The following is a 25,484-nucleotide window of genomic DNA, read 5'->3' on the forward strand; positions in this document are numbered from 1 at the left end:
ATTCAATGAATGTAATTGTTCACAAATCCAATCATCTATTCATTACTCCTTTCATTTTTTTGCCCTTTGGGCCATCCTATTCAATTATCTAATCCAGAGAATGTAATGTAATAGTTCTCATCATCTGCACATGGCCACACATGGCACTATTAAAAAAAAAATCACTTCACGCGCATGAAGATGAGTACAAGGCTACAGTAACTACTGTAACAAAGCATCCTCAAATTTTATTAGGTTGGCGCAGTCAAAATGAATGAGTCACTTACATCAGAGAGCATCACAAGTCTTCTCACTCCAACAGCTCCCCTGGGAGCCTGCTGTCCAGCTGCTCATGCAGGAACCCAGGCTCCTGCCTTGTTGTGGCTCTGTCTTCCTCTAAGTCCTTGGAGCCCTCTCTATTCAACCAGCTAATGGAGAAAGAAAAGAAAAGACCACATACATGAGGATTGTAGAGGGTCAGGATGGGGGTTTCTATCACTTGTCTCACATCCTTTTGGTCCAGATGCAAGCATTTGGCTGCATCACAGGCTGGAAAATGCAGCCCAGCTAATTATCCTAGAGGAAAGAGAAGAGATCTGGTGAACAGCTGGCCATCTGCTGTGAATCCATGGTCTCTAAAATCAACTAGGATGCCACCCGCCCAGCATCCCATGTCACCCCAGCCAGCTCTTTCTCCTACATCAGTTATTTCAAAACTTAGTGTTTCCGAAATTGCTGACTCTACCACATTTCCCATTAGTCTTTTTTAAAAAAGATTGTATTTTTTATTTTCTTAACTAATCTCTACACCCAGCATGGGGTTCGAACCTACAACCCTGAGATCAAGAGTTGCATGATCTAACGACTGAGCCAGACAGGTGCCCCACCCATAATTCTTTTTTTCAAATAAAATATTTCAGCCGTATGAAAAAGTATAAAGAACAAAGTTCACCTGCATATCCACCACACACATAGGAAATAAAATATTGCCAAGATAGTTGAAGCTGTCTACCTCTCCCTGATTCTTTCTCAGGAGGCAATCTTGTTTCTTATTTAACAAAGAAAACAAAAGCACACCATATCACAACTCCCTCAGTGTCTTGTCATCAATAATCCAAACATCCCTGCTTCCATCAGCATTTCTTCCTGTTTTCTGTTGCCACACGAGAGAGCAAGGTCTTGGGTACCTGGGTGGCTCAGTGGTTGAGCATCTGCCTTCTACTCAGGTCATGATCCCGGGGTCCTGGGATTGAGTTCCACATCCAGTCCCTATGTCTCTGCCTCTCTCTGTGTCTCTCGTGAATAAATAAATAAAATCTGAAAAAAAGAGAGAGAGTGGCTACAAGGTCTCCCCTCTCCCTAGTCTACTCCTTTCACTCATTCTCTCTTTCCTCCAGTATCTGAGACCTCACTCTCTTATCCCATCTTTTGTGTTCAGTTTCTTCCTTCTCATCAGTATTGAATTATCTTTACCTCTCTTCCAACTTACTTAAAATACAAAAGCAAAACCCCACAGCTCTATTTGCCTTTGGGTCTCCCTCTAGGCTCACTCTCCTCCTCATGAACATTCTTTGTGAGATGGTTGTCCACTCACACTTTAATCCACTGGAATCTGATTCCATCCCACTGCTCCAGGGAGCCAATTCTACCCCAGGCCATTATGACCATTCTTTCAAGCCAACGGACATATTTCAGTGTTTATTCTCTTTGACTTCTCAGCACATTTCTTTGACTTCTCAGCACCCCCTGGATCTACCTCCCTTTCCTTCTTGAAACACACTCTTTCCATGGTTTCCTTGGAACTATGTTCTGCTTTGTCCCTTTTCACCCTCCAGATCTTAGTACATGTGTCCTCTGTATTCCCTTAAATGACAATATCTCTTACATATATTCTTCCTAGACCATATTCTCTTCTCCTTTTATATATTTTTCTTAAGTGATCTCATTCACTTTGGATTGTCCCTTGTTTTTCTTCCATATGTCATTTTCTACTGGGTTCTTCTCAGCCCCAAGCCCAAGTCTCTCTCACCGAAACCAATCAACAGACCAAAAAATGAACAACACCATCAACAACAAAAGTCTGTCTATAAACCCTTGCTCTGCCATCCACCTACTTTGCTATCCCTCCTTAGCCACAATTCTTGAAAATTATCCATAGATGCCCCTCCATGTCCTCACTTCCCACTTCCCCTCAGCTCATTCTATTGTAGTGGCTTCTGCACTCATCGCTTCACCATGACGGCTCTGGAGAATGCTGTTGGTAACCTTCATATTGCTAAACCCAGTGGACACTTAGTCACCTTTTCCCTGACCTCTTAGTGGCCTAAAGCCTATAGATGAGTGCTTATTAAATAAATAGATTTATTTATTGGCTTGGATTCTGACACCATACTTTCCCTCCCACCTCTTGGACTACTCCATCTATATTCCTCTGTGGGCTCATCTCAGAATATCTGTCTTGTAAATACTGAGTTTTTCAAGGCTTGGTCCTAAGAATTTTTTCCCCTCAAACTTTCCCTGCCCTTGACTTCAGTTACTATTTATATCCTGATGATCCACAAGTTTATTAAATGTCAGGTCAGGTCTTCCTTCTGAGCTCCAAACCTGTATGTCCAACATCCTCCTCCACCTTGCCACTTGGATATTTTAAAGGCTTCTCTAATTCAATATTTCCAAAACTGATACCTTGCATTTTCTCTCCAAATCTTTTTCTTACAAGATTTAAAAGTTTATTTGAGATAGCGAGCATGAGCAGAATGGGAAGGGGCAGAGGAAGAGGGAGAAGCAGACTCCTTGCTGAGCAGGAAACCCAATGTGGGGTTTGATCCCAGGACCCCAAGATCATGACCTGAGCTGAAGGCAGATGCTTAACTAACTGGGCCACCCAGGCGCCTTCTCTCAAAATCTTGATCTAGCTGTCCAGTGTTTCCTGTTTTAATGAATAGCGTCATCATCTATTCAGATACACAAACAATTCCCCCCAAATAATTCTCAATAATTTCTCCTCCATCTCTCTGCCTCTAACTCAACCTGTTGTCTTGGCAGTTTTGCCTCTCATTTTCCAAATCTGTCTATTTCTATCCATGTCTACTATACCTTATCTATCTCTCTTCTACCAGTTTTCCTTCTCTCCCTGTGATCCTACCACACTGACTCCAGAGGTCTTTAAACTAGGCCCACTGCTTCTGTCCCCTTTTCTCGAACATTGTCTTTTACGACTCTCTCTCTCCTGAATGACTTTAGAAACTCCTCTCATAATTTTGATCTCTGTTTAAGCACCCCTGCTTTTTTTTTTTAGGGAACTATGCCTTGATTCCTCAGACTGGATCAAGTTTCAAGTTTCTATGCTATACTTCAATGGCTTACTATAGCTTTCTTTTTAAAAAAAAATATATATATATTTATTTATTTATTCATGAGAGACACACACAGAGAGAGAGGTAGAGACACAGGCAGGGGGAGAAGTAGGCTCCATGCAGGAAGCCCAATGCGGGACTCGACCCCAGGACTCTGGGATCACACCCTGAGCCAAAGGCAGATGCTCAACCACTGAGCCACACCAGGTATCTTTCTTTCACAGTATTTAAGACACTATATTTATATTTGTGATTATTTGATCAAGGTTGATCAGTACTGCCAACCTCCATATTCTTGGCATATAGACCAGCACACAACACATAATTTAGGTGCTCAGTAAATGTTTGAATGGTTTCAAGTACTGACTATAGGCTAACAATTGCCAAAAATATCTCCAACTCAAGTTGCTTTCCTGAGCTTCAGATCTATATAACAAACTCTTTACTGGGCATCTCTGATTAGGAATCCCATTGGCATCACAAACTTAACAAATCCCAAACTATGCTTTTATCTCTTCCACCTCCATCCAAACCTCAATCTCTTCCTGGGTGTCTGTCCCAAAGAATGATTTCCCCCAACCTTTCACTGAACACCAGGCATCAGCTCTGAACTTTTTGTCTCCCTCATCTTTCATGTTTGATAAGCACTAAGTCCTACTCATTCTATCTTTCAATTATGCTTCCAATCTGTTCATTTCTACCCAAGCTCACGGTCCCTATTCTATTTCAGGATATTATCAACTCTAGTCTAGACCACTATAAATGTCACTTTACTGACCTCCCCCTTTCTAGTTTATATTCCTCCTAGCTATTAACCTTTATACACAGTAACATGTCTAAAATGAAAATCTGATCACACTTCTGCTCTAAACCCCTAGATAGTTCCCTGTCACTCAAAAAGGCTTATAAAACTCTGAAGGATCCAGTTCTTTCTTGGCTCTCCATCCTCACCTTTCATTCCTCTCTCTTCTTATTTCATCTTCCGTCCATGTTAGATCACTTCCAGTTTATTGAATGGGCATTACTCTCTTACATCTTCAGCTTTGCTATATTAGTAAATTACTGCTGCTTAACAGAGTACTCCAAGGCTCAGTATTTGATAACAACAATCATTTATTACTCCACATGGGCCTATAGGTCAGCTGAGTAATATCTCTGATTTGGGCCAGATTCACTGGACTGGCTCATTAGTCTTTACTCATTTAGCAGGCCAGTTGGGGGCTGGCTGGTTTAGAATGATCTAGCATGGCCTCATGTGGCTCTCTTCCACATGCTCTCTCATCCTCAAGTAGGAAAGCCCTGGTTTATTCTCGTGGTGGTAGCAGGGTTAAAAAGAAAGAAAGAAAGAAAGAAAGAAAGAAAGAAAGAAAGAAAGAAAGAAAGAAAGAAAGAAAGAGAAAAAGTTGGGAGGGAGGGAAAGAAGGAGGGAGGGAGGGAGGGAAGGAGGAAGGAAGGAAGGAAGGAAGGAAGGAAGGAAGGAAGGAAGGAAGGAAGGAAACAAGCATGTGAGGCCTCCTATGACTAGGCATGAAACGGACACACAGTCATTTCTGTTGTATTCTATTAGCCAAAACAAATCACGAGATCATCCCATATTCAACAGGTTGGAAATAGATTCCATTCCAGTTGCAAACCTACATTGCAAAGGGCTGAGTGCATAGATGGGTGGAGAATCTGGGCTGTTTTTGCAATCAGTCTAGCACATCTTTTACGTTCTTTTTGCAGAGAACACCCGTACCTCAGCCTTTCTCTTTAATAACTCATAATTATTTCTCAAGTCTCAATTTAGATGTCACTTCTGGGAAGCTTTCCTAGATTCCTCTAGATGTTTCTCCTTTGGACCTCATCATTATAGCACATGCATTAAATAAATTCATGATTATTTCTCTGATTCTCCAATTAGAACAAAAGTTCTTTAAGACAGAGACTGTGTCTTATTTGGTCACCTCCTAGCACAATGCTTGGCAACAGCAGAGCTGCTATAGGTAAATTTAAATTTAAAATGCACAATAAAGCAAAGGGTTGCAGAAGGGGAGGTGGGTGGGGAGATGGGGTAACTGGGTGATGGGCACTGAGGAGGGCACTTGATGGGATGAGCACTGGGTGTTATACTATATGTTGGCATATTGAATTTACATAAAAATGTAATAAAAAAGGGAAAAATGCACAATAAAAATCAAGCAAGATCTTAGTAAGTGGATTTAAATGTAAAATACACAATAAAATCAATCAGTATCAACATGTGCTTCCCTGCCATTTAAAAATCTCTGATTTAGAATAACACAGCAGCAAACAATGCCACCAACTCACCTTCCTCCCTTTATTTTCCTTTCTTTTTTTTTTCCTTTCTTTTTTTTTCTTCCTCAGTAGAAGCAAGGGAGTGGGATTTGAATGTTACTGTGTGATTCTACTCATGCAGAGTGACCACAAAAACACAATATAAACAAATATTTTCTTAGTGGGACAGAAGTATGTCTTTCAGGCCCTCCCCCTTTTTTTCACTGCACTGCTCTCTACTCATAGCCCGTCTGGTAAGAAGCATTGCACTGCTTTATCTATAAATTACTTTTTCTCAGGGCTCAGTAATTCTCATCACTAGTCTCGTGTCTTCAGCAAATCCTCGATGTCTCACAACAGAGCTAAATCTGGTATTCACGGTGTATTCTCTAGAGCAGTGAGGCACAAGATGACTCCAACTTCCTTCACTCAGCTGGCTTCCTTTTTGCCATCTTATCACATTCATTTCCAAGTTGTTATTGCCTTTTCTTAATCACCTCTTTCACTTTTTAATTTACTTTCTTCTTGCTGTGGCTGCTTCCTCACCCACAACTTGCCTCACCCCATACAGAGATTCTCATGTGTTGCTGTCCTGTCCCCTAAAGGGATGGGAACTGCCAATTTCTAGCCACATTTCTTTTACTTTCCCATCCACATATTTTGTTCTCTTGCCAACTATCATTGTTTTAAGGATCTGATGCGATAGGAAGTGCTAATCCCCTAGCCCTATAAAATTCATTTTAATAGCAAGTTGGGATGACATGCACCATTCTCTCTCTCTCGTTCACATCTTTAAGCCCATCAGGGTTAATATTATCCTGTGCCAGTATGTACCCACTCCTATGGTTCCCATTATTGCCACTGGAAAACATTTTCTTGACCTTTCAAAAACTGCCCTTGAGGTCAACTACCATTTATCACAAAAGAGAAGATAAATAATGAATAAATAATGATGACAACCCATGCAGAAAGTATTCCTCAGAAACTCCCCACAAAGAACATCAGAGTTAGTCAACAAGAGCTCTGATTCAGCAAGATAAACCTTAGGTTCTCAAAGTGACAGGACTAACTCTAAGTGAGCCACTATTCCCAGCCAGTAGGAGGTTCGGTATTCATAAGTTATGTCAAAGAAGCACCATTTACCTTTTTGACAAGTTTATAAGACTAGGGCTTCAGTAAAATGTTTGGCAAAGTTTCCTTAGTAGCCTTGAGAACTGTGAGGAAGAATATAGGTAGGACGAGCCTATGGCTGCATGATTATGTGGATGGCTAATCAGTCCTACCCATAGAAAGTCGATTAGTGGCTGGCACTTTTTTAAAATAAAGGTCCAGGAAGTAATTGTGTTAGGCTCTGTAGGCTGAACTACTCAAGTCTGCCACTGTAGCCCAAGAGCAGCCCTAGACAATATATAAAAAATGTGCATGGCTGTTTTCCAATAAAACCTTATTTATAAAACAGAGATGGGTTGGATTTGGCCCACGGCTATAGTTTGTTGGCCCCTGTGTTCAGGTCTAAGCTACCATGGGGCAGGATGATCTCATGCAAGTTTTAGGCACTTGTACAGCAGAAGAATTCAAAACCCTCAACCCACAACTGGACCATTGTTTTGAATTACTAGACCCCACTGCACTTGGTTAGTGCTCTCACCTGCTGACACACCCACGTTCACACACAGATGCTGTCACCATAGAAAGGTTTTCTTTTATTCTAATTAATATCAGGTATCTTTAGAGAGAAAAGGAACACTGAGTCCTATTACTACAGAAATCAGTGAAGATTAAGAATTAATCTACACACAGATGAGCTCATAAAAGACATAGGAAAACATTAGCAGTTGATTAGAAATTAATGCTAAAATGCTAAATGAAGTTCTTAGATTGGAGCAACTACATCACACTTGAACTGTTAATATGGCAATTAGCTCAGCCACCTATGAAGTACTTGTTTTAAATGAGAGCACACAGCAGGTTTATGAAATGTAAGTTTATATGGTCTTGAAAAATGTATTCAATATGCTTTCTTTTTAAAAAGTCTAGTTATGGTGACTTCTCAAAAAGAATTCATGCCATAGCTAAATTTCAAATATTGTATCCCTTCTGAAACTAAAGCCCAATAATCTGTAAACTGCTTTTCAAAGTGTGGTCTGCAACTAGCAGCATTGGAATGGCCAGGAAAACTGTTAGAGATGTCAGTTCTTGGGCCTCACCCCAGACTTACTGAATCAGATACTCTGGGGTGGGAGCCAGAAATCTGTGTTTTAACAAGCCTTTCCAATGATCCTGATATGGCTTAAGCTTGAGAATTACTGCTTTGCAACACTGAGGACTAATCACAAGGTTGAGCTGTGTGTCCTACTATGTGCATGGGGCAGTGGGTCCTACTGTGTGTTCACATTGGAATCACCTGGGGTACTTCATAAATACTGAGTCCTACCTGTGTCCTACCCAGATATTAAGATTTATTGTAGGTTTATTTTATATTATTTATTTATTTATTTATTTATTTATTTATTTATTTATTTATTTATTTTTAATTGGAGTTCAATTTGCCAACATATAGCATATCACCCAGAGATTAAGATTTAATTGGTTAGGGGTATGGCCTTGAAATGTTTAAAAAATTCCTAGATGACTCTTATCTGTCTATGTGTTTAGTAGACACTAGAGCAGAAGAAGCCATATTCCAACCCAAACATGGTAGAAAAAACTATCTTGATGGTATAGAGGATGAATAGCTGCTTCTTAGTTTCCTCCAGGTTAGATTTAGCTCCATTTTTATTGAAAAATGGTTTATTTGCTGTATTTATCTTTGGGAAAATCCTAGGGTCTTAATAGGATCAGTTTACGCATGATCTTTGTGATATTGAAAAGAATAATATATAATTGTATGTATATCTTGTTTTGTGTACATTAAAGTATAGTTTCTTATGCTCAACATCCATAATAATTAGGGAAATGTAAGTCAAAACCACAACGAGATATCATCTTTGCACCTGTCAGAATGGCTAAAACCAAAAATGTAAGAAATAACAAGTGTTGGTGAGGATATGGAGAAAAAGGAATCCTCGGGTGCTGTTGGTGGGAATGCAAATTAGTGCAGCCACTGTGGAAAACAGTATGGAGGTTCCTCAAAATATTAAAAATAGAAATGCCACATGATCCAGTAATTTCACTACTGGGTATTTACCTAAAGAATACGAGAAAACACTAATTCAAAAAGATATATGTACCTCTATGTTTATTGAAGTGTTATTTGCAATAGCCAAGAAATATATGGAAACTATCCAAGTGTCCATCAATAGATGAATGGATAAAGAAATGTGATACACACACACACACACACACACACACACACAATTGAATATTACTCAGCCATAAGAAGAATGAAAACTTGCCATTTGCAATAACATGGATGGACCTAGAGGATATTATGCTTAGTGAAATAAGTCAGTCAGAGAAAGACAAATACTATATGATTTCACTGATATGTGGAGTTTAAGAAGCAAAACATATGAACAAAGAAAAAGAGAAACAAACCCAAAGCAAACGCTTACTTATAGAGAACAAACCAGTAGTTGCCGGAAGGGAGGTGGATGAGGGAATGGATGAAATAGGTGGAGAGGATCAAGAGTACATTTATCTCAATGAGTACTGAAATGCATAGAATTGTTGAATCATTATATTGTACACCTGAAACCAGTATAACATTTTATATTAATTTTATACTTAAATAAAAAACAAAAGCAATAGTTTCTTCCCTCCTTAAAATATTTACACACACACACACACACGCTTATCTGTTAATCCAAAAGTCCATGGTGGCAGGTACACCATGCCCTTTGCATTATTCATCTCCTATGAATGGGGAGATGGTCTAGTTCTAAAGATAATGGGTATGAAATTAAACTAAAAATAAAGAACAAAACTAGAAACAAAAGCTTCGGGAACTTAAATATTTAAAACTACTTTACCAAAATAACTAAATAGTAAAATCAGCAAGTGTAGAACCTCTAAAAATAATGATAATGTTGATGAGGCATATAGGATATGACCAATATGGCTTCCAGACTGCAAGTCATTTACTAGACAAACAAAAATAAAATAAATGAATTTAGCAGTCAATTCCAGGAGCAAATAATAAAAAATATAAACCAAAGGAAAGTAGAAGAAATTCATTAATAAATATACAAAGACATTAATAAATGAAAATACAGAAAAATGGCATGTTTTCCTTGAAAATGAGAAAAAATAGATGAACCATTAACTAGCCTAATTAAGAAAAAAGGATGAAGCTCGGCAAACATAATTAGGAATAAAATAGGAGCATCATATGTAAGAGGAAATAGAAAAGAAATCTACAAATACTCTACTTATTTTTAAGCTAATACTTTTTAAAATTTGGATAAAATGGAAACGTTTCTAGTTTTTAAGAAAATGATCCAGAAAGAAGTAAGATACTTAAATAGATCAATAACTATAGAAGAAATTGAAAAAAAAGCAGTTTTTGAAATCTTAAGTTTCAGATATCCCTCCACTATTGAGACAGTTGCAGGGAATAGAGAAAAAAAGGACCATTTCATCTTTTTACAAAGCCAGAAACTAGAGTAATGCCGACAAGCATATCTGACATTCAAAAAGATTTTCACAGACTGCAGAAAGCACAAGAGGGAGATGGGGAGAAGGAGAAGCTGGTGATTTCACAAGGACTTCGCAAAATGGCTCTAAGAAAAACTAAATTTTATTTATTGGCTCAAATGTGAGGCCAGGTAAAGGCCTTGAGCCTTCAGGAGCCTTCCATGTTCAAGGATGAATGGCATGGGGGAATTATTTCTCTGATTCTAAATTTCTATCAACTGTATAACCATCAATTTATTTTTAAATTTTTTAAAAAGATTTTATTTATTTACTTGACAGAGAGAGAGCCTGAGCACACGCACAAGCAGGGTGAGCAGCAGGCAGAGGGAGAGGGAGAAGCAAGTCCCCTCCCCTCCACCACTGAGCAGGGAGCCTGATGCAGGGCTCGATTCCATGACTCCGGGATCACAACCCCAGCTGAAGGCAGATGCTTAACCGACTGAGCCACCCAGGTGCCCCTAAAACCATCAATTTAATTATTGATGTTTTAAGGATAAAACAAACTATATTTAATGTACCTAAAACAAGAAAACATGCATTAATATATTTATATGCAATTTTCTCTTCACTATTGCAAGGTTGCATCTAGACCTTCTTCACACCGCAGAGTCTAAAAATTCCTGGGGTTCATTTTCAGCACACAGTGATGGGCTGCTTTTCAAACAAAATCTGAGCTGCTGGACTTGACGTCTCCACCAGCTTTAGGATGACAATTTGTTGGTGGACTAAGAACACCAAGACTATGCCTGCATTTCTTACTTGGTTAAACCCTGCTTGCTTGCTTTTCTCTCTCTCTTTCTTTCTTTCTCTTTCTTTCTTTCTTTCTTTCTTTCTTTCTTTCTTTCTTTCTTTCTTTCTTTTTCTTTCTTTCTTTTTCTTTCTTTCTTTCTTTTTCTTTCTTTCTTTTTCTTTCTTCTTAGAGATTTATTTATTCATGAGAGACACGCAAAGAGAGGCAGAGACATAGGCAGTGGGAGAGGCAGGCTCCCTGCTGGGAGCCCAATGCAGGACTCTATCCCAGGACCTTGGGATCATGACCTGAGCCAAAGGCAGACGCTCAACCACTGAGCCACCCAGGTGCCTCCTTTCTTTCTTTCTTTCTTTCTTTCTTTCTTTCTTTCTTTCTTTCTTTCTTTCTTTCTTTCTCTTTCTTTCTTTCTTTTCTTCTTTCTTTTTGAATCAAATCACGCATCTGCTCGAAGAGATTCAGCTTCCTTTGAAAGTCAGCCAAAAGCTTTAGACTAATAGCTGTTTGGTGCCTGGGTGATATGATAGTTCCTTGTCACATGTGTATGCGCCTCACCAACCACCTCACCAACCACTCCTGGCTTTAAGAATCCTGTGGTCTCTCCTGAGATTTCTTATTTTTACTGCCTTTGATGGCGTGTCCTGGTATTTCACAGGAAATCTTTTATTTGCACAATGACATCTCTTTCTAGTGCAACACAAGAGTGGGACATTTTAAAAAGCCACTTTAAAAGACAATTAAGGTACCTACTGCCCAAATCTTGGGCATTCTACAATAAAAGCATCCTCTGATAAAAAGAACTAGGGCTCTTTGGACAAAGAGTTGATTCTAGGGCTGGGGCAGGAAATACACAAGACAAGTCTGGAGCATCTTAGTGCCAGAAATAAAATGCTAGAAAGACCCATGATGATGGGGGTATGTCAAGGGATGCAAGAGTCAACTGAAAGAGCTCCCAATGGATAAAGTTGGAATAGTTTGAGCAATAAAATACAGTAGTATAGGATTATAATTCAAAGCATAGAATAAACATCCATGAGTCCATATTGATATAAGTAAATGACTAAATAACTAACTAGAGGAGAAGCAGCAAATCTCCCAAGCAGAAGAATCTTAAATAATTTATGTAGATACTCTGCCCTCACTGAGGTGGAACATTACTCTCCACTTATGTGTAGGCTATGCACAGTGACTTCCTTCCAAAAAGTGCAATATGAAAAGGGAGAGAAGAGAGTAACTTTATGGTGGAGACACCGGACAAACACTACCTCAATCAGGTGATCAAGGTCAACCTCATCACGGAAAGTCATTTTGATTGTGTGAAAATTATAAAAGGGAAACCTCACTAAGGTGGGCTCAGGATACTAGAAGGGTAGGTTGGTATGTACCACCCAATGTCAATTACAGGAAGAAGTGTCAATTACAGACCCCTAACAGAAGAATCTTAACAGGAAAGAATCATAAATTATAGGCCCAACAGGGAAGGATGTACACTGCATCTCCTGTAGGAAACTGACTGACTACTCCTGCAACTCAGCTAATGAGAAAACTGTCATCACCCTCAACTCTTGCTTTTCTTCAATAGACTTTTGTTCAAAACAGCCCCTCCCAACTTCCCCTTTGTTTGTTAGGAGGTTTTTTTTTTTTTTTTTTGTTAGGAGTTTTTTTATGGTTTCACTGTAGCTTGCTTGTCCTGGATTGCAATTCTCTGCTATTCCCAAATAAACCCATTTTTGCTGGTAAAATAACTGGCAGTTTTATTTTTAAGGTTGACAATAGCATGTATGATGTGATTAGAAGGGTGCTTTACCTCTGTGGTCTTCTGCCTCAAAACTCATAACCCTCATCTTTTCATAAGACAAACATCAGAAAAAATTCAATAGGGGGTCACTACAAAATAGCTGGCAAATTCTCCTTGATATTGTAAAGGTCATCAAAAGCAAGAAAATTCTGAGAAATTGCCACAGCCAGGAAGAGTCTAAGGAGACAGAACAAATAAATATAATGTGGTATCCTGGATGAGTTTCTGGAAAAGAAAAAGGACATTAGGGGAAAATGATGGAAACCTGATATGGACTTTAGTTAGTCATAAAATATCAATATTGGTTCATTAATTGTGACAAATGTATTAAACCAATGTAAGATGCTCATAAAAGGGGAAACTGGCATATAGGACCTCTGTATTATATTCCAACTTTTCTTTAAATGTAAAACTATTCTAAAATAAAAAGCTTATTTAAAAGGCAATTAAGGGGATGCCTGGGTGGCTCAGCGGTTGAGCGTCTGCCTTTGGCCCAGGACATGATCCTGGAGGCCTGGGATCAAGTCCCCGCATCAGGCTCCCTGCAAGGAGCCTGCTTCTCCCTCTGCCTGTGTCTCTGCCTCTCTCTGTGTGTCTCTTATAAATAAATAAACACAATCTTTTTTTTAAAAAGGCAATTGAGGATATAAATAAAAGTTAAAATTCAACTATGTGTAGCACTTTCTCTTTTTTTTATTAGTTTCAAAGCAAATATCTCAATGGAAGTGGCAATTAGATTAATAGAGTCCTTTAATACTTGTCCAAATTCCAATATTCAGGCAATAACAACTCAGCATTTTACCTCTCCTCTAACATTATTTTTGAAAATGTATATTGATCTCACAGATATTAAAATCTGAAAAAAGTTCACTTAGTATTAGGGATAATTAATTTATTTTGGTACTCATTAAATTTAATTGTAATTGATAACAGAAAAATATTTACTTTTATTGTCTCCAATGCTGCGAGCTCCTAGGTTCCACTCATCTCTGTCTCCTCAACACCGCATAACACAGGCACTGAACTGTATTTGAAATACACCAGTCTGGATGCATAATGGCATCAATTTATTGATTGATTAATAACAGTTCCTGGCTCTGTCAACCAGGGTAATTGCAAAAATGGAGAGGCAGTAGTGAAGGGGACATACAAACTCACACGCACTATTTTCTTAGGGCCCTTTATTCATGTAAGTGTGAAACATGCTGATTTCAAATTGATTTTCTTATGATTATTCTTTTGAATGATTTTTATGCTCAACAAAATGATATTTGAGAACTAGTTCACCAAAAGCTTTTGCATTCTATGGTTAAATAAAATATAACGGCCAAGGGGGCCCTGGGTGGCTCAGTTCATTGAGCATCCGACTCTTGATTTCAGCTCAGGACAGGATCTGAGGGTCCCGGGATTGAGCCCCATGTTGGGTTGGGCTCTGCTCTCAGTGGGGAGTCTGTGTGAAGATTTTTCTCCCTCTCCCCCTGCCCCTTGCCCTCCTCAGGTGCACGGGCACATGCTCTCTAAAATAAAGAAATCTTTTTAAAAAATACAAGGGGCAAAACAAAAAAATCCAGAAACGTTTACATTTTCTTGAAGACTTGTTTGGAGAACAGTCACGAAATATTTGCTGTGCATTTTGGAGCAACTGCAGTTTCTGGAGACGATGATTCTAAACAACAGATAAATCGAAGAAGACCTTAAATCTTGTGGCAGATTTGAGGGCTTTTAAAGTGTCAAAGAAGACTTTAATCTTTTCTTGCAAATGTTCTCCTTCAGGGATGCCGTATCCAGATCCCCACCTTTATCCTCCCTGTTAACTCTTCCAGAAGGTCATGGTCCATCTGAACACTTCCTTCTCTGCATTTCAACAGCAAATTAATCGCAGCAGCTTGCACCTTCTAGGCCTAAATTGTGTCTGGAATTTGCTCACTTCTCTGGACTCTTTGCCCTTTTTGTCTGAGCTAACCCCTCTTCTCTCATGGATTTCCTTCCTTTGACTCTCATTCCTTCTGATCCATTGCCACCCAGGAGCCAAAGGCATTGTTAGCAAATGCAAGTCTGGTGATGTCATTCTGAATGACTGCCCGTCCTTCTTGGCTTACAGCTTGGAAACCTTTATGCAGCTTCTCCACTGCAGCGCAGTGCCTGGACCCTCTCCCCGCAGGATCTAGGTATTGTCTCCCTGTTGGCTGCTGGGGGCTCACAGCTGTCTCTCCTGGGGAGTCGTCCTCAACCAGGGGCAGTTATCACCTGATAACTGGTCGGTGGTGGAACCTACAAAGATCTGGCCCCTTGCCTCAATCTCAGACAACACTGAAGGGCCATCCCAGCTCTCCATGTTGTCCGCCAAGTCCTCTGCTGCAACTCTACTAAGGTTCAAATTCTCCCTCTGCTCAATCCCACTTCACCCCACCTCCTTTAGAGATACTGTTTTTTGGTTCACACCGAATAGCCTCCCTGTACTAAAATTTGAGAAACAGGGGCTGTTTCTCAGAAACCCAGTTTAAGACACTACCACCTGTCTTGTCTCACTTCTCTCCATGGAATGTATTCTCTGCCCCATCTCTGGCAGTCAGGATTTCAGTCCTGCACCTGCACCAATTGACAGAACCAAGGCTCATCATTTGACATGTTTATTCTTCCATAAAAGGAGAAGGCATGGGGCACCTGGATGGCTCAGGTGGTGAAGCATCTGCCTTTGGCTCAGGTCATGATCTCAGGGTCCTGAGATTGAGCTCCACACTGGGCTCCCTGCTCAGTGGGGAGTCTGCTTCTCTCTCTCCCTCTGTAATCTTTCTCTTAATTTCACTCTCTCTCAAGTAAATAAATAAAATCTTTTTTAAAAATGGAGGAGACATTTTCATTTGTGTTTTGTTTTAATTTTTAAAGAGTTTATTTATTTATTTGAGAGAGAGAGAGAGCAAGCATGAGCAGGGCACAGGGGCAGAGGGAGAGGGAGAGACTCCCAAGCAGACTCTCCACTGAACCCAACTTAGGGCTTGATCTGAGGACCCTGAAATCATGACCTGAACCTATGTCAGACACTAAACCGACTGAGCCACGTACCCCAAGAAGGCATTTTTAGATCAGAAATTCTCAAATTCTCAAACTTTAATATGCCTAGGAATCACATTGATTTTGCTGAAATGCATGCTTGGATTTTTTTTTAATAAATTAATTTTTTATTGGTGTTCAATTTACCAACATACAGAATAACACCCAGTGCTCATCCCGTCAAGTGCCCCCCTCAGTGCCCGTCACCCACTCACCCCCACCCCCCGCCCTCCTCCCCTTCCACCACCCCTAGTTCGTTTTTTGAGATTCTGCATTTCCGATATCAGCTCCTAGGTGATCCCAGACGTGGTCTGTGGGCCACGCTTGAGTGTTAAGATTCTAGAAATTCTCTTAGATTCTTTGCATCTGTTCTAGTTGGATAGCAGCATAGAATTTGGGATCAAAGATTCTGAAGTTGTACAGATCTGGCTTCATGTCCCCACTCTGCCCTTCCCAGCCTTGTGGCCTTGATCAAGGTGTTCTGGCCAGGTCTCGGTTCACTCATTTATAAAATGGGAGGACATAGTGCCAACTCCTGGGTGTTCGTGTGGAGACTGAATGAGATGGCATAGGCAGAGCACTTAGCACAATGGCTGCATGTAGCCCTCGAAAATTGTCAGCTTTGTACTATAACCGCAAATCAGCATTCCATGTGGGAATATGAAGAGTGTTATTACAGGTCAGTCACTTGAGCCCCAGCCAGACGCTCAGATGGGTAGTGCTAGTCACACCCCCTCTGAAGTCTATGTGGTACAGAGCTGCAGAGAGGGACGTAGGACAGAGCTGAGTGTTCAGGTGCAGAGAGATAGAGACTTTATCAAGCAGAAGAGCAAAAGCTAGGAAGGGAGATGGCACTCTTTCTGGAATTTTCCATGTCATTTCAATGTAAAGAAAGGCACCTAATTCTTCTCAGCTGCTGGCTGTTTAGTGGCCCCTGGGTTGGATGACCTGGGAAGTAGTGATTGGAATCCTCACAGAAGCAGAAGAGAGTCCATCATGTTATTCCTCTTTTCTGCCTTTTGTGCCCAGTAACCCCTCCCAGAATGCACCCGGAAGACTCATGCTGGATTTAATCCTAGTAAGTATATGTATGATCAAAAAAAACCCAACAGTCCCCAGAGACGGCATTAAAAAGGATTCCACAGCCTTAACATGTTACCTTTGATTTAGAGCAAAGGAGCTATATCAACAGGAAACAGTGTTGTTCTCTCTCAGTAGGGATGGCTGAAAACAGCAGCTGTTGTACGAAGCAGCATGCTGACAAAGGGACAAAGGGACACATCTTGGAGCTGTGCGAGACAAACAGGCAAACAGCAAATGTCATTAATTCTGTTTCAGCTAAGAGCAAGTGTAGATAGATTGGAGAGGCAAGGCCACACTCAGGGCAGCAAAGTCAGGGGGAGGGGGTACCGGTAGCTGGGGAGGGGGTTGGGGAGCCACCCAGCAAAAAGGCTGCACCTGTAAGTCCTCTGTGGTCCCCAATCTGAACAAACATACTATTGGGGAGGGGGGCAAAGCTAGGGCAGGCCTGAGTAAAATCATCCTGTTTTTAACTGGTGAAAGGAACTTTAGACATAGAGAAGGCACATTTTACAAAAGACCTACAACACCTCAAAACACAGGGGGAAAAGGGAACATGAAATTTAATTTATCTGGTTATAACTCAGTCCTGTTTGCTTGTTAACAAATTCAGTTGATATTAATGTCTTAGTCATCTACTAAGAGCCAAGTGTGCACAGTTCTAAATGAATGAAATTTTTCTATGCTCACCATCCATCCATTCATCCATTCAACGTCATTGAAGCTAGAGCTTCCTTTGCTATTACATGTGGCCAAAGGATGGGGTTCTCACCAATGAAGGGGTGTACTACAAGCCTGGCCCATAAATCCTCTCTCACAGTCCTTGCTCTTTTTCTTCATTTGACTGCAGAACAGAGAAGATTTATAGTATCTTCTGGAAGACTGAGCCACAAGTCAGGAGAGTGAGTCCTTAAATGATTGAATGAGTAGAACACAAATGCTCAACTGATTCCACGGCCCCATTGTATGTGTGAGAAATCAACATTTACTGTGCTGAGCCATTTACATTTCAGTGCTGTACGCTCCTATAGCTAATCTCCCCAGACTAACAGGTGTGCATAATGCAATGAGAGTATAGAGAATGAATTACCTCCATCCCAGGGAATCCGGGGAGGCACTGCAGATGTGAAAACACTCAGTGGAGTGGAAGGAGAACTAGAAGTTTGCTAAATAGGCCAGGGAGAAGAGAAGAGAATTCCAGGGGCAGGCAGGAACAAACGCAAGGGAAGATATCATTAAACAGGTAGGGTGTTTGGGAAACTATGTTTTAGTGAGCTTGGAGTGATAGATGGCAGGTGAGACTTGGGAGGCCACAGACAAGTGAGGGGCTGGAGTGGGCAAAGGATGGCTCATGGGCCAAATCCAGCCTGACACTTGTTTTTACACAGCCTGTGAACTAATAATGATTTTGACATTTTTAAATTGTTGGAAAAAAATCAAAAGAAGAAATAAGGTCTTTTGATATATGAAAATTATATGAAATTCAAATTTCAGTGGCAATAAATTAAATTTTATTGGAATGCAGCCATACTTATTCATGTATATATCATCTATGGCTGTTTTTACACTAAAATGGCAAATGGTGGAGATGAATAGTTGTGATGGAGACCATATGGCCCACCAAGCCTAAAATATTCACCATCTATCTCTTTACAGAGAAACTTTGCCAACCTCTGCTTTAGAGCCTGGACTTTATCATGTGTGATAGACTATATTATGATTCCCATTCTTTGCTTCTCCTTGAATTCATACTCTATCATGTGACTTTGAATTTCATACCATTAGGTGAACTATATTTTTCTGCTTCATTGATTGGCTTGGCCATGCGATTTGCTTCAGTCAATGGAACTTGGGAGAAAGTGATAGTGTACCTACCCTAAGCCCTGAGCAATAATGGAAATCGTTTTTCTTTTCTTTTTTGTATTTCTCTCATTGTCACTAGAAGGACATATCCCTCATAGCACAAGAATGAAAGACTTCAAATCTGAAGCAGAGTCATTCCAGCCAATTTTCAGACCTATTAATTCTCAGAATGTTAGTAAATGTTTGTTGTTCTATGCCAATGAATTTGGAATTGTTTGTTAAGCAGCAATAGCTGATTGATACATCATGTAGCTGCTGTGGAGAGGAAGCTACTAGGTGCAAGCCTAGATACACTTCCTTATAACTAAATGTTGAAGAATATTAGCAAATTAAGGTTGCTGAGGCCTAAGGCTAAAGGAATGTTTGTCAATCCTATAGAAGTCTAGTAGGAAAGCAAAATTATTGGGAATTTAGGTAGAAAACTCTTGGCTTTCTTTCCTTTTCTCGAGATTAGGCCTATGACATCCCTTCCCCAAAGTTAAGTGGTCCTATGTTTTCACATAAATTTTCCTTTTCTTCTTTTTACTGCTGCTTTCATTCATTTTGGCATACCTCATTTGGCATGCCTCAATGGCATACCATTGAGGCTATGTTCTCAATGGCTCTCTAATAGGGATATGGCTCTCCCCGCAATCTGATTTGTATAATTTTAGAGCTTGAAAACCTTGAATTCATCTATCCAGGGAAATTCTGGACTATGAATCATTTTCTGAAATGCCTAAGAAAGGAGATGAGGTAAAACATCAAAAGTGTCCCTTCCAGGTTTCTTGGCTAATGCCTATGTGGGGTGTCATGGTGACTGGGGAGAGATGGAGAACAGAGAAAAGATTGGAGAAGATATTGTTGTATTGGGACCTATAGAACCTTTGTGAACATTTGCTTTTTGGAAATTAACTCAGGAAATTGCATCATTCACTAATTTGGTTTCCTGATTATCACAAGATCAGTGAAATCCCCTCAAGAATCTATAAACTGGGATTTCTTCTTTCTCTTATCCCAGAGTCCAAGGGGCCATGGTTAGGAGAAGCACCATCCTGGATATGGCAACACTAAAATATAAACTTTTGGAATTGGCTTATTTTTTGTTATATTGAAGTCTTTCACTTTCTCCTTCCAGTTGCCACCTGCCCTCTCACCACCAAAACTAAGCAAATAAGGCAGATACACAAAGCCCCAATCATATCCAAAACAATTAAATCACAATCTCTAGGGGATGAGACACAGGCTTCAATATCTTTTGAAACTCCTGGGTGACTCCAATGTGCAGATAAGTTTGAGAACTAGTGTTCTAAGCCCTGCTTTGTAAAGCGGTGTTCTACTCATCACAGGGGTACAAAGATGCAAGCAATCATGTCATTGTAAGAGTTGGGGGCATTTAGTCCTGATCAACACATGTATCAGATATTTACAGCTTTAGAGTAACAGAAATACTGACTCAAAGCAGTTCACAAAGACCACTGATAATGTCATGCAAATGGAAAGTTCAATGGCAGGATTCTTTTTGGCTTTTCATGCTGCCATCCATGGTGTCATCACTGGTGGTTCTAAGGTTCTAAGAAGCACCTGGGGCTATATGATTTCTCTTTAGATTCAGCTCAAGAGAGAAAGCTCTCTTTCCCTCAACTATCAGACAGTGTCCTGCCTTTGCCTTGGTTGGATCAACTCAGATGTGTGCCACCCTCCCATCCACATATTAACTAACTGCTAGATGTCTTAGCCTGGGCTGCTAAAATAAAATACCACAGTTTGAGGTGGGGAGCTTAAAACAAAAGACATTTACTTCTCACAGTTCTGAAAGCTGGAAAGTCCAAGATTAAGGTACCAACAGATTTGGTGTCTGGTGAGAATTTCCTGGGTTACAGATGGCCACCTTCTCACTGTGCGCTCACATGGCCTTTCTTTAGTGTACATGTGTAGAAAAAGAGCTCTCATCTCTTCCTTTGTTATAAGGCCACTAATCCTACCACAAGGGCATCACCTTCATGACTGACTCCAAACCTAATTCTCTTACAAAGGCCCCCACCTCCAAATATGATCACATTGGGAGTTAGGGCTTCAAAAATATGATTTTTTTTGGGTGGGAGACACCGACATTCAGCCCATAACACTAGCCAGGAAACTGGCCAGGAAACTCTCTTGTACTGATTGGCTTAGAGCTAGGTTACAACTTTTCCTTGAAACAATTACTAGGACAAGTGTTTGGTTTAGGCCAATTAGGACCCACATTAGAGCTAGAAGGGAGAATAATTCCACCTAGAAAGCATGGCTGCCCCATTATAGGATATGACTGGGTCCTGTTAGGAAGGAAGAAGTATGGAATAGGTGCTGGCTAGGCAATAAACAGATACCCATTGAAGAGTAGCGACAGAGTAGAAGATGTTTTAAATTGTTTTTTGGTTCCTCCACGGTAGTAAAACAGAATTGGATTTCTCCTAGGAAGAGGAAGCTCTTCCGTGCTTTTTTTTGCTAATTCATGAACCATGCAGGGAGATGGTAAGCATCACCAAAGTCTGATCATTCCTAAAGTTTTGGATTTCTTTCATCTTCTTAACCATTCTAGGAAGAGGGGAGCAACATGGGTGTTTTCCACCCAGTCCGCCAGAAGGTACCAAGGAAATCAGAATCTACTTTCTTATCTTAAAAGCAATGGCTACTCTTTATCCCATTGGGAAGATATCAAGTTGTCCTCTGAATGTCCTCAGCAATCCCCCAGCCTCAGTAGAAGATGGCAGCTAGTCTTCTTGTTTGATTGGAGTAGCTCCCTGAGGAGTATGAAATCCAAAACCACTAGAGATTAGTCTCTTGGTCTAGGTAATCTCCAGTCAAAAAATGCAAATACATCTATAAATCCTTCAGTGTTGACTGGTGGATCAGAGAAGATCAATCCAATGTCTCCGAAGAGAACTAAAGAGGAGGACAAGTGGATTGGTTTACAACCTTAGCTACATGTTGGAATTTGTACCAGATTCATTAAATCAGAACCTCTGAGTGTGAGACTCTGGTATCAATCTTTTCCAGATTTAACAGGATTCCAATGTTCAGCTTAGATGAAGATCTGGTCTTGATGAGGGCTTTTGGGAGATTTGGCCAGGTGAAACAGCTGGAAGGCTCTGGAAGCTGGAGGGTAGAGTAGGTGGTGGTGGAACTAGGATAGAGCCAAATGGAGGGACAGTGCTAGAAGAGGAGCATGGTAAGGTACCAAAAACAATCTGTCCCAAAAGAACAAAAGTCTCCATCTTCACGATTCAGTCTTGGTCTATTCATAGTCTGTATATGACGAAATGATATGTCCACTCCTCTGGTATGTTTTTCTCAAACTTTAGTGTTTTACAAATCCCTGGGGACCTTGTAAAAAAAATTTCAGATTCTGATCCAGTGGGTCAAGAATGAATCCTGAGACTTTGCATTTCTACCAACCACTGAGGTTATGTTGCTGGTAATTTGTAGATTAAAATTTTAGTAGCAATTATGCAGTATATTATAGGATGCTACTATTTTTCCTGCTATAGAGGTACCAGCCTAATTTTCCCTATTAACTTATAAATCAATTAAGATATTAAAATTCAATAAATTTCCTGTTTATTAAAGATTGAACATGACCAGATAACATATTTACTGGGAGGAAAAATATCCTTCCTCTAGCCATCTTAGGTTCTCAGCTGGGTCTCCATAACAAAAGACAGATTAACAGAGAAAAGCACATGAATTTATGTAATATAATCTTAATGTGGCATAAAAGCATTCATAAGGCAATGAAAATCTGAAGAAAAAGTTAAACCTGAGTGTTTTTATTCCAGGTTTGATGAAGAGTGGAAAGTCATGGAAATAATATGATAGGAAAAAGGGTTAAGAGCTAAGGGGGAAACCTAGCAAGGCTGCTTCATTCAAATTTCCCTCAACACCCTTCCCTCTGCAGAGATCAGGATGCTCCTTTCTTCCTGGTGTAGGAAGGTACCTCTCACATGAAGATCTTAAGACCTACTCCAGGGGAAAGTCAGAGTCCTTCCAGCACCTTTCACTTCTCAAATTATTTCAGCTTAAAACATTCCATATGTCAATGTGCCATACTTTGAGGTCGCACGTCCTGAACTCAATACCTTCTGTCTCACTATCTGGCCAGACATGACCACCTACAATGAACCTTCAGAGTGTCATTTGCACCATATAAGCCACACTTCATTGTTAATTCAGCCTTTCTAATTTAGTAATGTGGAGTTCCTGAATGTTCATAAATACTGAGATTGAAGCTCTGAAGTTAAGAAAGAACAGCCAGAGACACAGTAAAGAAACTCTTTTTAGAAGGCTGTCACATGTCCCCTTGGAACAAATGATCCATGCAATGAAAAGAAATGGGGCGAGGGTGGCATAGATTGAGGTCAAGTACCTTAAAGGCTCCAATAAAAGGAAAATACATTTGTAGAAAGCTGAATTAACCAAAAAGTTAACAGCAGGACTTCTAGTTTGCCTAGCAAAATGGACATACTGAATTAAACATTAACATCAAATTGATCCTGTGCTGGTGATGTAATGCTGAAATAAATGAGTTTTACATAAATCATATTCTTCTTAAGAATGTTGGCTTCCTACTGCCATAGGCATTTTAGTCCAACTGTCCGCTGTCTGGATCAAAAGGAACATTCACATTTTTTTTTTTAGGTAGCACAACAGAAACTTCAGATTTCTCCAAGGGCCATTTATAACAATAAGCACAGGTTAGCACTGCCTTCTTATTCAGAGACCATAATCTGAATTTGAATTGGATTTCAATAAAGTAGCATTTGGAGTGCAAATAAGAAAGTAATTAAGGTAACAAAAAAGGATGTAAAAGTATATGATTCTCTGAATGCATCCTAAAAACTCTTTGGTTTGAAGAATACCCCTAGCTGGAGCATGTGCAGAATCAGTTGTGCTAATACAGAAGTAAGAAAGTGACTAGTTTTTTAAAAAAAAAATCTTAGTCCTTTAAGCAATGCACATGTACTTATCCCAGGGAAATCTTTCCTGTGGGGATTAGCTCTCTTAATCAATAAGCATGGAATGTGCTAACACCATAAGATAGCCGTGGGGGAGCTGATAGCAGGTTTGGCCCGGCAACCTTGAAACACATAAAGATGTGATCTATTGTATTACTGTTCACAACTGTTCATTCCCTCACTTCTTTGTAAGAGGATGCTTCTGCCCCATTGATTCCGGACTTGGCCACATAACATACCTTGGTCAATAAAGTAGGAGGTGCCGTGATGTAGACAAAGTTCAAACAAAAGCTTTAAATAATTGTGTGGTTTGACTGAGCCTTTTGCTCTTCCTCTCTGCTAAAAACTCTGCAGATCCTATCTTAAGTGTTCCTCAAGTCTGTGTGCTAGAACATGAAGATAAACAAAGCCAAGCAGAGCCTATCAGAGCTGAGCAAAGCCACAGTCCATGCACCTGACCCACAGTTAACTTGGCACTTCCAACATGCAACATGAGTGAGAAATAAATATTTGTGACTGTAAACCATTAAGTTTTGGGGGATTATTTGTAATTGCAAGCAAAACTAAAGATTACAGAAATTGGTATATGGAAATGACATGCGGCCACAACACTCGCTTCCTCATTTCTGTATTCTCACTCTTTCTCTGTACACACACACACACACACACACACACACACACATCATATACATACATATATATGAATTGTTTTAATTTTATTCATTTTATTACCTTGTTCATATGCAGTTTTAAAATGTTTTCTTGCTATCTTTAAGAAATAAACATTTATGAGAAAAATACTGGTTAAGGTGGTGGATCTGCAGTGATCATGCCTATGTCTGAAAACTGGCTCTTATAAAATCAAGACTGTCAAAATCCAACCAAACCAACAAACCCCAGAGGCCCAAAATGGAGTCACTTATGCTAGTCTATGTCATCAAACTGGAGCTTAATACCTAACCTAACTGCAGTTTCAACTTTACTCAGGGATGTAGTTTTAACTGGTCAGTAAGGAATTTTCTGGTTACCACCAATGTGGTAATCTGCCACATGGACCCTTTTCATCTTCCTTTGGATGACCCTTTGGATTCTTCACCTTCCTTTGGATCCTTCCAAAGGAAGATGAAGTAAATTGGCCTAATAAGACCTCCTACTCTTTCCCCCAAGGGAAGGCGACCTTGCCTGGAATAACCCTTTCTTTTCTTTTGCTAATGACATCCTTGCCTGACCCTCCTTCCCATAAAAACCTTCCATTTCAAAAAAAAAACCAAAAAACCAAAAAAACAACCTTCCATTTTGTACAACTCCTTGAGCTCCCCTCTACTTGGCTAGATGGGATGCTGCCCAACTCATAAATCACTCAATATAGCCAATTAAATCTTCAAATTTACACAGTTGGATTTTTTTGTTCTTTAACATGATAATGGTTTTTACATCATAAGATTTTTGTGCATATAAAACAAGCTTAGTCACTGAAGTCTGTATAAGAACTCCTGGCTGTTACAGAGCACTCATCAAGAGATCTATTCATATATTATGTTCATGCATATATATATAACATTATGATAAAAATAATGTGTTGGGGTCCAGAATGAGTAGCCCCCAAATGTGCCACTTTGATATGCAGATTATTTCGAGCTGAAACAAGGCCCAAAAATACTCAGGAAAAAACTTTGACATTCCTCTTAACTGTGTAAAAGAATTTAGATGGAAGAACTGCTCCA

General features: G+C 39.9%; 1 protein-coding gene across 1 annotated transcript in view; it reads right to left on the bottom strand.

Annotated features, from left to right (window-relative positions):
• Positions 1-205: 205 nt before the first annotated feature.
• The window catches only part of FANCB (FA complementation group B), a 462,529-nt gene continuing 437,250 nt past the window's right edge, over positions 206-25,484 (bottom strand). The window contains exon 21 of the transcript XR_003131918.3: positions 206-407. The gene's annotated coding sequence lies outside the window, so the exon portion shown is untranslated. The remainder of the gene's footprint in view (positions 408-25,484) is intronic.

The sequence above is a fragment of the Canis lupus genome, chromosome X (genome assembly GCF_003254725.2).
Source record: "Canis lupus dingo isolate Sandy chromosome X, ASM325472v2, whole genome shotgun sequence".
Taxonomy (NCBI): domain Eukaryota; kingdom Metazoa; phylum Chordata; class Mammalia; order Carnivora; family Canidae; genus Canis; species Canis lupus.